The following is a 15471-nucleotide window of genomic DNA, read 5'->3' as shown; positions in this document are numbered from 1 at the left end:
GCTATGCAAGAGGAGATGCAATCACTTGACAAGAATGGCACATGGGATGTTATGCGCTTGCCTAAACAAAAGAAGGTTGTCCGTTGTAAGTGGATATTTAAAAGAAAAGAAGGTTTGTCTCCTAATGAGCCTCCGAGGTTTAAGGCAAGGTTAGTAGCAAAAGGTTTCAGCCAAATTCTAGGTATTTATTATAATGATGAATTCTCTCCGGTTGTGAAGCATAGTTCCATTCGTGCATTCATTGGTATTGTGGCTATGCATGATCTTGAGCTTGAACAACTAGATATAAAGACTGCTTTTCTGCATGGTGAGCTTGAGGAGGAGACTTTGTTGTGCCTGGTAAGGAGGATCTTGTTTGTAAGTTGAAGAGGTCTCTTTATGGTCTGAAACAGTCTCCAAGACTGTGGTATAAAAGGTTTGATTTATTTATGCTTGCACGTGAGTTTACGAGATCTCAATATGATAGTTGTGTTTATATCAAGTTTGTTAATGGATCACCAATATACTTGTTGTTATATGTTGATGATACGTTAATTGCTGCCAAGAGAAAGAAAGAGATCACTACTTTAAAGTCACAATTAAGTAGTGAGTTTGAGATGAAGGATCTTGGTGCTACTAAGAAAATACTAGGTATGGAAATTACAAGAGACAGAAAATCTAGTGTGTTGTTTCTTAGTCAGCAAAATTACATTGAGAAAGTTCTCCATCGTTTTAATATGCATGATGCAAAGTCTGTTAGTACACCAATTGCTCATCACTTCAAATTATCGGCATTGCAATGTCCTAGTATTGATGAAGATATTGAGTACATGTCTCGAGTTCCATATTCTAGTGCTGTTGGTTCCTTGATGTATACCATAGTTTGTTCTCGCCCTGATTTGTCATATGCTATGAGTCTATTCAGTCGATACATGGCTAATCCTGGTAAAGAACATTGGAAAGTTGTTCAGTGAATTTTCAGGTACCTTCGTGGCACATCCAAAGCTTGCTTGAAGTTTGGCAAGACCAGTGAGGAACTCATAGGCTATCTGGATTCAGATTTTGCTGCCGATTTGGATAAGGAAAGCTCACAGGTTATGTGTTCACTGTTGGTGGATGTGCAGTGAGTTGGAAGACAACGTTACAACCTGTTGTTGCACAATCTACGACCGAAGCAGAATATATGACAATTGCTAAAGATTGCAAAGAGTCTGTTTGGTTGAAAGGTTTGTATGCTGAGTTTTGTAGAGATGATTCTTGCATTAACTTATTTTCTGACATTCAAAGTGCAATATATCTTACTAAAGATCAAATGTTCCATGAGAGGACAAAGCACATTGATCAAGTACCATTATGTCTGTGATATTGTTGCTCGAGGTACACTGAAGGTATGCAAGATAAGTACTCATGATAATAATGCTGATCTGATGACAAAGCCAGTTCTTGTTTCCAAGTTTGAGCTTTGCTCGAGCTTGGTTGGTATAACTGTTTAGCCCAAGTGGCTGTTGGCGCCAGCAAGTGTTTTCTTTGTTGTTCAGGTGATTGTTAAAGTTGATGCTACAAGAGGAATTTGTCTCAAGGTGGAGTTTGTTATATTGTGATCCAAATTCATATACTAAAGGGAGGCTAACTTCTGACGAGCGGAGCAAGGCCCGTCGCCGGTAGGCTTGGGAATTGTTATCACCGCTTATATATGCATCTTGTAAGCCACCAGCTAGGGTTTATCAGATTATAAGATAAGCCACGGTGTTTGTAAACACTCCGCGATATAGTGAAGTTTTGCTGGCTGGCGCCCGTGGTTTTTTCCCCTTATGTGTTGGAAGGGGTTTTCCACGTTAAATCTCATGTCTCCGCTGCGTTTTCTTTTATCGTTCTTCGTTAGTTGCTTGTCGCGTTTATAACACAGGACATCATATGAATAAACATGGATGAATGAATATAGTGATACATGTAGGGATCCACAGTTGTAACATCCCAGGTTTAGAGGTTACAAAAGGAAAACCGATATGTGCATTGCATTCATGCATAGAAAATCCGGAGAATTTTCGCGCTTTCAAATAAAACTTGTCACAATGACTGAAGTTTCACTTGACTTGATGGAACTGAAGTAGATCATCAAGTCAAGCTTTATAAACCTCAATGTGACCTATGCTACAACCTTGCTTTGGGTAGAAATGATTTGATATATGGGTTAGATCAAATGAGATTAGCTTCATTAAAACAACACCTTCAATGAGGATCAAATACCATATCTTCTATGAATCATAATATGGTGTTCCTTGCAACCACTTGTGAATACATATTCAACTATAAATCAAATAGCAAGAAAGAATTTAGAAACTATTCTTGACTTATCTTTTCTATGTCTTTAACCAACCCATGTTCTTGCCATGACCTTCATGGTATATGTTCAACCCAATTCTTGAACTTATGTCAAGCACATTCACACAAGTTCTTTCTCAAACCTTGACTACTCCCAATCTTGTCTATCCAAATCTATTTTCATCAAACCTCGGAGAAGGGAGAGGACTATCCATCTATTTACATGATTAAATCATCATCTCTTGAGTACAACCTATAATACAATCCAAGTCCTTGTTGAGTGGGATAGGTCATTGATACAATGAGAGTGGATTTGGGAGATTCGTTTTCTGTCTCACGAAGACTACACGGCGTGAATAGCTTTCCTGCCTAAAAAGACGGCCCGTCCTCGTGGTCCTCTAATCATGACCACTCCGAACAGCTCCTCCGCTAGAGGAGATGGAGAAAAGGTTCCAGTCATAGCAGCACCGGCGGCCACTCTCTGGCTCCTCGTCGGTGACTCGTATGGCCGCCCAAACGGTGCCGCCGGCCAGGCCAAACTGAACGCCACCGCCTCGGTTACGGACGGGGAGCAATACAACAAGAGCCACGAGATGTGAGCAGCGCCAGAGCAGAGCCTTGAGTTGGACGAACCTGCAGTGGACACCGTCTCCGGTGAAGGTGCATTGAGTCATATGCACAATAAATTTCATAGAAGTTAATTGCAAAAAGAGCACGACGAAGGTTACAGTGAGAGTAGTTGTTCCTGCCGTGGAGTCGCATGACACAACAATACATCAGAAAAAAAATAGTATTCACCAGCAGCTCCACTTCGGCGCAACATCCGTGGATGAATTTGAGATTATAGCTTTCATGGAAACACCTCCGGCTACTCCTCCTAGGCGCCGCTGACGTCGCGCGGATGGCCGCCCAACCAATGCGCGAGCAGGGCAAACAGCAGACTCGAATTACAGCAATCCGCTAATCAAAAAAATGCCACCTCTTGAAACCAGAAGAGATGGAGCGAGAGACTATGAGATCGATTCGTGCCTCCCATGGCCGCACCATAGTCCAGAGTGGCGACGCCGGTCGACAATGGAGAAATAGTGAGGCAGAGGACGACAATCCGGTGTCACCTGGATCGGGCCCCTTGCCTCCGGCCTCGCGTTGACCGGCCACGCCTCGACTTGCATCGGCCTCTCCGCCCTCGGCTCACCCCGGCTCCACACGAGCGTCTCCTCACTCAACTGGGCAAGGATCGAAGAAGGTTGACCACGCAGGATCAGAACGAGAGGAGTTGGTTGGGCTCCACCTCTGCCGCGAGGTGTGAGTTGGATAGGGTAGGTGGAGTGGAGGAGTGGGTGGGTGGGCGTCCTCATCGCAGGATTTGGTTCCATGGTGGTCAGAAAGTGGACTGACAACGACTCCCATTCACACCTCGTCACAGATTTAGAGGATAACGGCAGAATAAACGGTGTTAGACATGTGTCGCATAGCAAGCGCGTGCTCACCTACCCATGTGAACACTAGCGTTCATCCATTGATACAATTATAGCCATGTGCATTATAGAAAATATAAGAACTATACCCTAATTGATTAAGCCAAGACTTGATATTGGAGATGACAACCATGTGTCACTAATAATACCTTAGGAAGCCAGCCATTGATCAACACAACTTGGTAATGATCATAAACCCTAGGAACTTGAAGTAGAAGCCATTGATAATAAGTTGATCATGTCCAATGCATGATCATTCTTTGGATATATAGAAGAGTAAGTTAAATTCTAATGTGATGAGTAGATATCATCCATCACATTAGATGATAGGGAGACCATTAGTAATCAACCTTAGGCCATTCTCAACATCTTAAGTAGAGAGCTAAATGAAGAACAACAATACCTTGCCTAGACAAGCATCTAATTAACCATAGTGATATTATGAAGTAATCATCCTATCAATGGGAGGAAGAGAAAACCCTAGTTGAACCTTAATATCTCTAGTCGAGCTCATGTTACTCCTAGCTTGGACACCCTAGACCACATTCATATTTCCTTACTTCTTCAATTGATAAGTATAAGGAAAACTCTAGATCATACCCCAACCTTAGCTTATATATTACTTAGAGACTACAAGTAAATTGAAGACCATGTTCTGAACCCAAGCACCACGAGGTAATAAGATAAACAACTCTAGTATAATGTTCCACATTCCAATTCCAAGGATTTGATCAACCCTTAGCAGTAATTCAAAAGAGGTGAACCATAACCATTATTTCCCAAACAAAAAAAGTCATTATGAGAGGAATAGATATACCTAAGCATTTCAATGCAGGGTCTAAGAAGGCAAAACTAAAGACTCTTGAGTAGCCCTAATTAATTTCCTAGCCCTTAGAATAATCTTGGGCACATAAATTCATGCCCTGAGCTCATATTTACTGATAAGATAATAACCATTCCTTTACATGCGAAATGTACAATGAAAACCCTTATTTATCACTAGATAATTTTACAAGTTTCAAGAAAAATAATATTTACCTGCAAAGAAAGAAAATAAAAATCATCGTCCTTAACACATTTGTATTTGAAGTATTGATTTATGCTTTAAACTACAACAATACCAAAATATTTGGTAATCTTTTATTACAAGGTCATGACTTGGACCTCATCTCTAATAACTTTCAGTAATATGTACACCTTCCAAATATTTCGAACGAGTTTGAAATTCAAATGCTAGTAGAAAACATAACAATAGAAAAGGAATAAAAGAGAAGGGGGCTTACCAGCCTAACCTAGCTCACCAGCGCAGCCCAGCACCAACATAGCAACAACTCAGCACCAACACAACATCAGCCCACCCCAGCCCGAATAACGCTTAGGTATAAAATAGAACCGAAACGAGGTCGTCGTCTTCCCTCCGTTCGACAGCGCGGCGGAGCCAGTCAACGATGTTCTCCGCGATGATAAGAATGACCCCGGACACCACATACGAGCTCAAAATCTCGCCAATCATTCTGGCGTGCATCCTATCAAAAAACATCAAGATTCACGCCTAGAACCTCGCTGACATGGCCATTGTATCCCGGCCACAGCCTCCGATGAAAGGACGAGTCGGACCTTGCCTCGCTCTATAAAATCACCTAGAGCTCCGCCGTAGAACCCTAGTTCTTCCCCACCTCTTCTCACGCTCTTTGTATCTCTCCATCTCTCGCAAACAACCAAAGCAGTTGTCAGATTTTCTCTGACTAGCCGACGGTAGAGGCCACCCCTAGGCCCTTGAAGTAGTCGACGTGACACGCCCGATGTTTTGCTGATCATCTAGGCAAAAGGAATCGAGTAGGAGAGTGCTCAATCGCTAGCAATCGGACATTCCTTTTCTCCACCTATCATCAGAATCTGAGATATCATGGTTGTATATGTCCACCATTGGCTTCATCGAGCTTATCATCATCACCAGGGTGAGTAGGCACATCTCTGGACCCATTATTTGTGTTGTTTCGACGATCGTAGCTATAGTGAGCCATTCGGCCGGACTGCGCCGCCGTAGTTGAGCTTGCTAGAGCAACTCCGGTGACCTCCACCTGGTGGCACTAGTACCATGTTACTCAATGTAGAGTCGCGGTTCGAACGAGCCTATCTGCACCGTTCCACGAGGTCTGTAATGTCATCGTCGTGGAACGTCGGAGCGTACTCCAGCGGGGTCGACGTGGCAGTTAGGCCCCGAGGACACAGTTGACTAGTCCATGCCTACGTGGCATTTGACTCGGTCAAGGGTCCCACTGGTCAGTGACTATAGCGAGATTCGAATCAGTACAACAATTATATTCCATGTTATTTCAAAATTCCAGAAAATAGTTTCAACTTTGCAAATTCATATATATATCAAAATGTTGAGGAAAATAAACCTTATCTATTATAAATATAATATCAAAAAATTATAAAAAAACAAAATTCAAATATTTAAATCTTATTGTTTTACCTTAACTCTTATCGAAAATTCCAAGAAAATTTAATAATTAGTAAAATCCTAAAAACAATCATTTATGAAATAAAGAAAACACAAAATTATTTTTTATCATTAAGTATTAGTATGGTTATTTAAACCCTAATTTTTATTTATTCTAATTGTCATTTTCTTTAAATTTGTGGTGACCCTGCATACCACTGCATGTTGTAGTATACCAGTCGTTGATATAACATTCACGAAGTACCATTCCGCAAATATTACATCCCTCAGAGTAGTACAACAGAACATAGCAGGTCCATAACTCATTCATTTATTATTACAAATATCATACAGATGTCGTCTCGGAGCTCCTCTTGGGTCCTAAGAGGAATACTCCTGGGTTCGAGGCGAACCCAACTTAGCTTACAATATAAGAGTCTCATCAAGTTATACATTTATTTCCTCGAGCAGCTAAATACTAAGAGTTCGGGCTGTTCGGTTACTACTACTACTGGCTGTCTCTAGGCTTGATCTCCTCCGGAAGCCTCCCCGGATCCGTAGACGATGAGGTAGTCTACGCCTTCTATACCTCCAGAGAGGTCTGGTTCTTCATAGCCGATGATCTCGGCCCCTTCATTGTTGTCGTAGTCCTCCTCCAGACGATTCAGACAATCTAAGCATGGGATTTAAGAGTGGTATGAGTACGGGCGTACTCAACAAGTTCATTATAGATAAGAGGTGTTTAATGCACTAGCTACGATATTAGACCAGAAAGTCTAATACCAATGCAAGTTTTGATAAACATTTCTTCAAGAGATTGCTTTTATTCCAAAGAGCTATGTCCGTCAGCCTTCACCGGTTTACTAGAACTTCATGGAGCTCCTTTCCGGCCGCGTTCGCGATTCCTCATCCCGAACGAGGGAGTGACAGTCCACGATTCTTTACACTCTGCAGAGGTGTGTTGCTTTACCCATAAGAGATCTTAACCTTGGTGCCAACCGGCAGCTTTCCCGTCCACACTTCCTTCGGTGTGAGGCCCGGTATAAGGTCATAGCCAATCATATTCCTCCGCTACCTCGCACACCCACCCTTTGTTGCAAACCCCGACCCTGGGTCCTCGTCGGTCCACTTACACCATTTAAGGACGGACCCCGACCACGACAACGATGCAGGATCGAACCAAACTCCTTCGCCGGTAGCTGCAACCCATCATAGACCACATTACCGTGGGGAATTAGAGTGGGATCCCCACCCTCAAGTTGTTCCGCATGCCGCAACCGCTACGGTATGCACAGCATAACCGTGGGGACTTAGAATGGGTTCCCCACCCACAAGTTGCTCCGCAAGATACAACTGCTACGGTAAGCGCATCCGTTGATGTACAAGAGGTGGAAATACGATTGACTAGTCCATCCCATTTCAGATCTTATGGTTAACACGGTTATTACGGCACAAGAATCACTGGCGACATTTGTTGTTAAATCCTAGATGGATATAAACCCTTGCAATGGAACCTCCACCATATCAACACAATCCATGGTTCCATTGCCCACCACATAGTCATATTCATAGTTATGAAAATAGTGGTTTTGGTTTTTATGCAATAGTGATAATCATAGTACTTTGCAAGTAATTTGATAAAAGTACTCAAATGACATGAGCAAGTGATGAACTTGCCTGAACACTGCAAAGTTTTGCAGTTGGAAGGTGTGGACTGACCCTTGTCCTCTGTTTCTGAAAAAATAGCATCATTGTCCGATAAGGGCAATGGTTAAAGAAGCAATTATGCATGATTCCATTTTTAGGGTTTCTTTTCCCCCCTTCCGATGTCGTTGTTATTTTATGAGAGGTTAAATACTAAGAACATCTTAGAGATACGTAATTTAGGGTAAATACAACCTTGAGATATTGTCAAGGTGTTTTTGATAGTCCATTTGTATTAATGGACTTATTTTCATTATTGAAAATAGTATGTGTGATTTAAATTATTATTTAAATCATCAAAATAAGATTTATTCTTAATTGTCTTCAAAAATTATGTTTGGTATTTTATTTAAATAGAGAATTTTATGCTGATCCATTTTCATATTTTTAATTTATTTTTCTGAGCTTCTAAGCATTTCTTAATTAATTTCAAAGTTTCTGTATTTATATGAATTGTGAAATGACCTAAATGCCCTTGGGCCCCACCTGTCAGGTGGCCCAAAGGGTCAGGTTTGACCGACCCACCTGGTCCGGCCCAACCCGTTCAGTCTCTCCTTCTCTCTCGCGCGTGTCCTAACCCTAATCCTTGAGCTCTGGCGACGCGCGCGTCGCCGCCCCTTCGCCGAATTGTTCTGGCCGACTCCGGCCATCGCCGCCGGCGAGATGTGGCACATCTGATCCGCCGTTCGACGGCGCTTCAGATCCACCACGCCGATCTGTGTTTCGCCGCTTCCTCGACTCGTCCCCATCGCCTCTGCTCGCCTGTCGTGGTGTGCCGCGGCGATTTCGTCGCCGCCGACGCTCCTGGTGCCGTGGCCGTGTGCCTCGCCGTGGTGGTGCTGGCGTTGCGGCGAGGTGTGCCTGGCTAGGCTTGGCCTGGCGCCGCCGTTCGCCCAGCGTGTGCCGCCGTGCCGCCATGGTCGAGCTCCTCTCCGCTTCACCAGTAAGTTCTCATCTCCTCCGTCCTTCTCTGCTACTTGTTCTACTGCTTCTCCTTCCCTTCATCTAGCTTGGCCACTGGCCTGCTTCTCCATGTGGAGATGCTTGCTGTGCCGATGTGCTGCTGCTACTCTTCTATGGCCTTGCGCTTTCCCAGCCCATGTGTTGTGCTAGCTGTTGCGCCTTGCTAGCTTGCGCGTATCTTTCTTTGTCTTTGTGTTGTTGTCTTTCTTTCTTGTGCATCCGCCATGGTTCTAGTTTCTTTGTCTTTGTCTTGTTCTTTCTCAATTACTTGCTGTTGCAACTCATGAACTATTGCTCATGAGCATGCTTTGTGGTGCTTTGTGTAATTTAGTGGCTCCGCTGATTCTCTGTATACCATTCCTCTCAGTATATGCCATTGATTGCCCTTGGCTTGATCATTCTGTGATGATCCTTGCCTTTGGCAAGTGCCAGTGCTCCTGATGTGCTATTATCTGTGCTCTAATTCATGGACAAGCTCAATTGAGCCTAACTGTTGCATTAACAACTCCATCCCTTGATGGAGTGCTTCTGGATACAATTATAATGCTTTATTCACTTATCTGTGATGCAATTGTTCAATTATATGGTTAATTTAATTGTCTGGGCCTTGTGATGATGCTAGAATTGATTCTAGCAGGCTTTAGCTTGCTTTAGCAAGCTCTGGTGATCAAATGAGCATCATATTATTGTTGATTGCTTGCTTACTCCCTGCCTTTGCCTATCTGGTGCTTATCCTGGTGACAAGGTATCACCATGCCTTGTCTTTGGTGCAGGTTTTGCTTGATCAAACATCTGCGATCTTTGGCGGTGATCCTTGGGTTCATTTGCAAGTGTTCTAGTTCTTTGGTGACTTATGTAATTCATTTATCTGTGTAACTTGTGCTTGTTTCTTGGATAAATGATGTGAACCTGTGGCAATGAGTGATGATCATTTTAATTGAATTAGCTAGGGCTAGTTGGATGACAACCACTGGTTGGTACCCTAGCCCTCTACCTAATCCAAATGGATGATGATGTGGTGTTTTTATGTGTTGGCTTGGGTTGAGGTGACCTGGCAGCACTATGATCTTGTCAAGGGTAGCTCCCCACTCGTGGCTGTTGTTATGACTCTCTCATGCTATCTCTGGTTGATCCATGTCTGGATTACCAAAAGCTTGTGATGTTGAAAACAAAATAGACAATTAGATGTCTATAATCCGATGGTGTAACTAGGCGTGTGGTGCTAGGTGAGTTTGGATGGCTAGCTAGGGATTAAATCCATGTTGGATTTCTCTGGTAGTGTCACCATTCGACACACCAATGTTCCCTTGGTGAATTCCTTCTGGCTAATCTTCAGTTTGCTTACACCAAATGGCTTAGTAGCCAGATGATGATGAAAACAGGGTTTCATACCCACTTTGCTTCTGTGATGCAAGTGTATGCTTATTTATGAGCAAAACAGGGTTTTGCTCAGGTTGATCTTGTTTATACCTCACTCCAGCTCCTAGATGGTTTGTTGGTGTAGAGGATTGCTTCTGTGTTGTTCTTGTGGTTGATTTACTTGCCCTGCTCCTCCTGGTGAGCTTGATGCCTCTTGGTTATGTGGCTATTTGAGCAGGTTGAACAGCAGTGGCTGTTCTTCCTGTTCTTGTGTTCTTGGTGAACTTACCCTGGTGAATTGCTGCTGATGAACTGCTGGAGTTCTGGCGGTGGAAAAGGTTATATATGAACCCCTCATGGCTCTCTTGGTCGACAGCAGTGCCTGTCACTACTTGGTGACTCTCCCTGTGTGTGTGTTGCTGTTGTGCATGCACACTAGCTGTGTGAGCAGCGTGTGTGTGTGTGTGTGTGTGTGTGACCTGGTGCTTGGGAACTTGGGCTGTGAGAGGATCAGCTCGGCAGCTTGATCATATCCCCTACATTTCATTTATTTGTTAACCTGCCAAGTGGCTTTGCCACTTGGCTTAATGATCTGTTTATTGTGTATGTGTGCAGGTATCAAGTACTGATCAGGATGAACTCAAGATCATCAAGATCAAAGAATTCAGGAAGATCACAATGTAGTTTAGGTCATTTAGATATCTTGTAATTTTCCTTTTTCTTTTTCTATTTATACAATTCTTGTAATGTGTTGTAATTCCACAATTCAAATTTGAATATTGTAAAGACAATGTATTATGTGTGTGTTGATCAATAAAGCTCAAGTTTCTCTCAATGAGCTTAATTTAATTGTTGTATAACTCATGTTCTTGCTTAATGATAATTGTTTGTGAAATTATCTTGAATTTGAATTATGTGATGATTATTTAATGTTTGAATTTGAAATTCAAATTCAAATATGGTTTGAATTCATTCAAACTTCTTAACTTATAATTCAATCATGCAACTTAAGATTTCAATGTAATATCACTTCTCTCTTCTCAAAACCCTAATCTAAATAAGTAGGAACCAGTTCATCGCACTCTCGAAACCCTAACCCTGTAAGGTGTCGAGAGGGAAACCTGTCCCCCTTTGATGCAATTTTGTTTTAAAAGCGCGAAATTTCCCCAGAATTTGCAATGCAATGCACATCCCTTTCTAGAATCTATCCCTCGATCGTCTCTAAACCTGGGACATTACAAAATTGTAAATAAAATAATAAAAATACCAAAACCATTATTAACTTGTATTTAAAAATTATTTCTTGAATTTAACTTATTCAACAAGTTATTTCTTTAGAATTTTATAAAAATTGAGAAACCCTAATTCCATCATATCGAAGACCCTAATTCGATAATTTCAGATGCAACCCCTATTTGCTCTCATGTGTGAAACCCTAAACGGATATGAAATGTGATTGATGCATGTAAAATACATACATGAACTTTGTAATTTATTGTACTAAAATCCTTACTGTATTGCAACTTTATTATATTTATCGGGACTAACCTTTAGTAGTTGCAAAAGTGCACAAGTTCTTGTTTTATACTTTGTTGTGTAGGAAATAGGCAAATATCGAAGGAAACGAGTCATTATGACAAAATCTGAATTTCTCTGAAATCTGTCTCACCAGTACTTTTTTTCAAAAATGGCCACGATAGGCCCCTAAGACAACGTCAAATGAAAAATTGCCAGTTGACAAAGTTGCGGGATAAGAACTTGGCCCTTCTTGTCTTAAAAAAAAAGAACTTGGCCCTTCTGGTAGTCGACACTACTACCATGGATGCCGAGACGCGGACGTTATGATATTCCAGGAGAGGGAAGGTCCAGCGGCGACAACAACGAGCACTACACCAATGGCGCGACCACGAGCACTACACCAGCGGCGACTTAGACCATGATGGGTCCCACTGGTGACATTTGATTCAATGTAATATGTGCTCGACCCTATATTTTTATCGCCGAGATGATGAATTAGCTGCACCGTTGTTGGACGGAAACATGTTCATTCAAGCGTTGTCCGAAAGGCCGGGTTTGGGAGGCCATTTTGGGGGCGTCACTAGAAAAAAAACTTTTCGCATATAAGTTGTTCCGTTGTGATTCCCATTCGGCTAGCAAATAACCTCTACCAGACACCGAATTAGCGGGGCGATCCAAAATAGTGACCCAAATGATCTGATTTTTCCGTTTGGGTCATGCCCTAGACAAAAATTAGGCCGCGGTCGGCCCAGTGCATCCAATGGCGCGACCCATTTTGTCCTATTGATGGCTAGAAGAAAAGTACGTTAGGTCGGTGTCATTCAGGCCCTTAGCGCACGCGGGAGGACACGGGAGGAAGTGCACATTGTCCGATCTGACACATCGGTTACCCAAATTTGATGAACGAATGGGTTGATGCTCGCGAGTCAATGATTTTCGGCCACATCGATGGAGTGTGCGCTGCTTGTCCGCATTTTCTCGCGAACTACTTTAACAGGGCAGAACAGGAGGGGTCGGTTCAACGAAGATACCCTAAGGCTCCGTTTGGATGTTAGGCTTGGCATTGCATTCGGTGTAATATCAATATCGTGAGGTATTTGCATTGACATCAATACCAATATTTCTGTTTGGATGGTTAGATATTTGGTACCTAGAATTGAAACCCTGGTTGAATGTCAAATCCTGTTTGGATGGTCAAAGTGATGTATTGAGTCAGATACATGTTTGCAAACGATTTAAACACACACAGATCATGCATCAATGGACAACGCAAACAATCAAGAGGTACCCAAAAAAATTACCTCGGTTAGATCGGGGTTAAAACGTCTTCTTCTTCCTGCTCTCTCACCACCACGCGTGTTGCCGGCGTCCTGCTCGGAAGTGGAGCTCCAGCGTCCTGCGGGGAAGAAACAGAGGAGGGCGGTGAGACTCGGAGGGGAAAACAACGGGGGAAGGTGGAGGGAAGGGCGGCGGTGGTCGGCGGGGAAGAAGCAGAGGCGGGCGGGCGGTTTTGGACCTCCGCCGGCGGGGTATTCGGTGAGCCGCCGCCATCGCTTTGGTCTTGGGGGAACGAAAGAAGTTCGTCCTCGCTCCAATGCGAAGAGATGTCGAGCTCAGACCCTCTTCATTCGGGAGGGGCCAAGCGATGTGTTATTTGGGCTGGCCAATATTGAGCCCGAATGCCTAGCCCGAATACCCAGCACAGCCAAACATGCCAAATTGGGGAATTCGGGCCCCGAATGCCTCAATACCCAATGCCATGCCCATATGCATACATTCAAACGGTGCCTAAGAGCATATCCAGCGGCGCGCCCCAAATAGTCACCGGCAGGGGCGCCGACACTGTATTCTCTATTTGGGGACGTTGTTCACACACCGGCGCCCCCATATGGTGGCCCCCAAAACTTTTTTTTTCTTTTTACAATATTTTGAAACAACATATAAATCACATTTTATTCATACTATATATTAAATTATTCATACAATCACACAAATAGTACTTAAATTATTCATACACTCAAACAAATGAAAATTAAAGTATTCATACAATCAAAGAAATGGAAATTAAATTATTCATACAATCAAAGAAATGGAAATTAAATCATGCATTGTTGGCGGCTCCTCTCCTCATCCACAAATGCGCAGCTAGATCCGCCTGAAGTTGAGCATGAACACCTGCATCTTGAATTTCATGATGCATGTGAAGAAAATCGGCAAATTCTTGGGGTACATGCTCTACCTCAGCAAGAGGCTTGATAATCAAATGGTTGATCATCATGCACAGGTTCGCTGCGCTCGCTCTCAATGATCATGTTGTGCATGATCACACATGTGTTCATCACCTTCCACATCTGAGACTTAGACAAAGTGAGAGTTGGGTACCTGACAACGGCGAAACGCTGCTGAAGCACCCCAAAAGCACGCTCAACATCCTTGCAAGCTGCTTCGTGGCATGTTGCAAAATAAGCGTCCATCTCCGAAGCTGGAGGCGGGATTGTCTTCACAAATGTAGCATACGTCGGGTAGATACCATCAGCTAGATAGTACCTCTTGTTGTATGCGTGGTCGTTTACCTCAAAGTTCATGGCAGGAGCTTGTCCCCTCGTCAAGCCTGGAAAACACCGGAGAACGCTGCAGCATGTTGGTCTGCCACCGCCTCTAGAATGACACTGCACTCACCAGTATGCCCCTTGTAGATCCCCTGCCATGAAAAAGGCAATTCTTCCAGCCCTAATGCATACAGTCAATGCTTCCGAGCATCCCAGCAAACTCTCTTGCTGCATTTTTTCTAGGATCCGAGCTGTATCATCTTTCCTTGGTGCTCTCAAATAGTCTTTAACAAACACCGCTATGACGGCTCGGCAAAACCTGTAGAGGGACTGTGAACATGTCGACTCTGCCATCCATAGGTAGTCATTGGCTGTATCTGGAGGAGCTCCGTATGCAAGACAACGCATTGCAGCAGTGCACTTCTGAATTGAGGTGAAACCCCACAAACCTGTGCAATCTTGCTTGGCCATGAAGTAGTCGTCGTACTCCCTGACGCCGTAGACAATCTTCATGAACAAATCCTTGTTCATCCTAAACCGGCGTCGAAATTCCTTCGGCGAATGAGTCGTGTCGTCGTTGAAGTAGTTGACGTCAAGCAGCATTGTGCCGGCTTGACAATGTCGGTTGATGTTCCTCCTCTTGACTGGCTTTGAGCCGCCGCGTCGAGGCACATCGAACAAAGGTTGGCGAACGCGAAGCAAGCTCGACAGAATCAGCTGTTGTTGTTGCCGCCGGACAGCCTTAGCGTTCTGCTCCTCCGTGAACAATTGCACCATCATCTCGTCGTCGCTGTCCATCGCGGCAATCCGACGAATACCTTGCGGGCGGCCGGTTATGCGCCGGTGGCGGCGAGCTCTGTTCCGGGCGAAACCGCGGTCGCCGGTCGAGGGGGTGGCCACCGTGTCGATGGACGGCGGTTCCTGAACAGACGTCGGTGTCTATTGCAAGCAAGGGGAGCGACGACAACGACAACAGTGGCGATCTAGAGGGGTGGGGGTCGGCTCGGGCGTGGGTAGGAGGTGGGGAAAGCGGTGTGTCTGGCTGCTAGGCGGAGCCCACGCGAGTTTTCTAGCGTGCCGCGAAGCGCCGGCGCGTCCGATCCGTACCCTCTACAAAGAGGCCGTCAAGGGGTTTCCGACGTTTCTATTGGGT

The 15471-nt window shown here is 43.9% G+C and overlaps 1 long non-coding RNA gene across 3 annotated transcripts; it reads right to left on the bottom strand.

Annotated features, from left to right (window-relative positions):
* Positions 1–12898: 12898 nt before the first annotated feature.
* LOC127318440 (uncharacterized) lies at positions 12899–13386 on the bottom strand. 3 transcript variants are annotated; one of them, XR_007861856.2, is made up of 3 exons: positions 13286–13386; positions 13071–13165; positions 12899–12919 (listed from the first exon to the last, which is right to left on the bottom strand). It is a non-coding gene; the product is annotated as an uncharacterized lncRNA (long non-coding RNA). The 3 variants fall into 3 exon arrangements; XR_007861857.2 differs by having other exon boundaries at positions 12914–12933; XR_007861855.2 differs by lacking the exon at positions 12899–12919 and adding an exon at positions 12931–12951.
* Positions 13387–15471: the final 2085 nt, after the last annotated feature.

The sequence above is a fragment of the Lolium perenne genome, chromosome 7, assembly GCF_019359855.2.
Source record: "Lolium perenne isolate Kyuss_39 chromosome 7, Kyuss_2.0, whole genome shotgun sequence".
Taxonomy (NCBI): domain Eukaryota; kingdom Viridiplantae; phylum Streptophyta; class Magnoliopsida; order Poales; family Poaceae; genus Lolium; species Lolium perenne.
Note: the sequence above shows the minus strand (reverse complement) of the source record. Positions and strands in the feature narration are given on the sequence as shown.